This window comes from Borostomias antarcticus (genome assembly GCF_949987555.1).
Source record: "Borostomias antarcticus genome assembly, chromosome: 18".
Taxonomy (NCBI): Eukaryota; Metazoa; Chordata; class Actinopteri; order Stomiiformes; family Stomiidae; genus Borostomias; species Borostomias antarcticus.
In genome coordinates, this window is record NC_140251.1 from 18,887,000 (window position 1) to 18,889,499 (window position 2,500).

At 59.5% G+C, this 2,500-nt stretch overlaps 1 protein-coding gene across 5 annotated transcripts in view; it reads left to right on the forward strand.

The window, feature by feature from the left end:
• Nucleotides 1-154: 154 nt before the first annotated feature.
• Nucleotides 155-2,500, forward strand: part of tbxas1 (thromboxane A synthase 1 (platelet)) — a gene marked incomplete at its 5' end in the record, with an annotated part of 95,312 nt that continues 92,966 nt past the window's right edge. Inside the window, one exon of one of the 5 annotated variants that reach the window (XM_084452673.1) lies at nucleotides 155-271. The remainder of the gene's footprint in view (nucleotides 272-2,500) is intronic. The other 4 variants (XM_084452675.1, XM_084452677.1, XM_084452676.1 and 1 more) reach the window with 4 other exon arrangements.

The window sequence follows — 2,500 nt, forward strand, 5'->3', positions numbered from 1 at the left end:
GGAGGACGGGCCAGGAGGACGGGTCCAGGAGGACGGGGCAGGAGGACGGGCCAGGAGGACGGGCCAGGAGGACGGGTCCAGGAGGACGGGTCCAGGAGGACGGGCCAGGAGGACGGGCCAGGAGGACGGGCAGGAGGACGGGGCCAGGAGGACGGGGCCAGGAGGACGGGGCCAGGAGGACGGGGCCAGGAGGACGGGCCAGGAGGACGGGTCAGAGTCGGCCCACGACGGCTACGGTCAAACGTTCAGCGGGACGACCTCGCTGTCAGAGGTGAGCCGCCGGCTAATCTGCCTTTTGGGAGGATTGAGACCAAACCGGAGCATCGGCCGGGTGGAACGGAAGGAGGATGGAGGGGAGGCGGGATGGAGGGATGGAGGGGAGGAGGGATGGAGGGATGGAGGGGAGGAGGGATGGAGGGGAGGAGGGAAGGAGGGATGGAGGGGAGGAGGAGGGGAGGAGGTGATGGAGGGATGGAGGGGAGGAGGGAAGGAGGGATGGAGGGGAGGAGGGATGGAGGGGAGGAGGGGAGGAGGGATGGAGGGGAGGAGGAGGGGAGTAGGGATGGAGGGATGGAGGGATGGAGGGGAGGAGGGGAGGAGGGATGGAGGGTAGGAGGGAGGAGGGATGGAGGGATGGAGGGAGGAGGGAAGGAGGGCTGGAGGGAAGGAGGGATTGGGGGAGGAGGGGAGGTCGACAAAGGGACAGGGGCCAATCAGTGGATAATGATGCGCCGATGTCTGTCTAGACACAGTGTAACCTCAACTTGGCTTGGCTCTGTGGGAAGGGGAGGGGGGCGCGGTGTGAGAGGGGGAATCGTGGAGCCCCCCCACCCCCCACCCCCCCCTGCCTCAAATGCCTGCCTGCCACAGTGGGGGGGCTGGCTAGGGGCTGGCAGTTGCTCCCCAGTGGCGCACAAGCACCCCCCCCCCCCCCCAAACTCACTCTCATACACACACACACACACACACACACACACACACACACACACACACACACATACACACACACACACACACACACAGCTCCAGGCCACTATTGACAATCCTGTCTGCTTGTCTTGCTCTCATCTTAGCTTATTTGTAGAATCATACATCAGAGAGGAGAGGCAGGAAGGACATCTCTCTCGCTCTCTTTGTCCTCTGTCTCTCTGCCTCAAGCGTACAGCAGGCCTCTGCTCCGGGCCCCTGGCCCCTGCTCATCCCCACACACACTATCTGCCCCTGGCCCCTGCTCATCCCCAAAACACACACTATCTGCTCCAGGCCCCTGCTCATCCCAACACACACTATCTGCTCCGGGCCCCTGGCCCCTGCTCATCCCAACACACACTATCTGCCCCGGGCCCCTGCTCATCCCCACACACACTATCTGCTCCAGGCCCCTGCTCATCCAACACACACTATCTGCCCCGGCCCCCTGCTCATCCCAAAACACACACTATCTGCCCCGGGCCCCTGCTCATCCCAACACACACTATCTGCCCCGGGCCCCTGCTCATCCCAACACACACTATCTGCCCCGGGCCCCTGCTCATCCCAACACACACTATCTGCCCCTGGCCCCTGCTCATCCCAACACACACTATCTGCCCCAGGCCCCTGCTCATCCCAACACACACTATCTGCCCCGGGCCCCTGCTCATCCCAACACACACTATCTGCCCCGGGCCCCTGCTCATCCCAACACACACTATCTGCCCCGGGCCCCTGCTCATCCCCACACACACTATCTGCCCCGGGCCCCTGCTCATCCCAACACACACTATCTGCCCCGGGCCCCTGCTCATCCCAACACACACTATCTGCCCTGGGCCCCGGGCCCCTACTCATCCCAACACACACTATCTGCCCCGGGCCCCTGCTCATCCCAACACACACTATCTGCCCCGGGCCCCTGGCCCCTGCTCATCCCAACACACACTATCTGCCCCGGGCCCCTGGCCCCTGCTAATCCCAACACACACTATCTGCCCCGGGCCCCTGCTCATCCCAACACACACTATCTGCCCCGGGCCCCTGCTCATCCCAACACACACTATCTGCCCCGGGCCCCTGCTCATCCCAACACACACTATCTGCCCCAGGGCCCCTGCTCATCCCAACACACACTATCTGCTGCTGCTATACTGCTCTCTCTTTCGTTCTTTCGTTCTTTCTTTCTTTCTTTCTTTCTTTCTTTCTTTCTGTTTCTTTCTTTCTCTTTCTTTCTTTCTCTTTCTTTCTCTTTCTTTCTTTCTTTCTTTCTTTCTATCTTTCTTTCTATCTTTCTTTCTCTTTCTTTCTTTCTCTCTTTCTCTTTCTTTCTTTCTTTCTTTCTTTCTTTCTTTCTTTCTTTCTATCTATCTTTCTTTCTTTTTTTCTTTCTATCTTTCTCTCTCTCTTTCTCTCTCTCTCTCTCTCTCTCTCTCTCATATGTAGATGTTGTGTGGTTGTGTATTATGCTGTGTGTGTCTTCTCAGCCCATACATCAACAACATGCCCCATTTCCCATGTCCCCCCC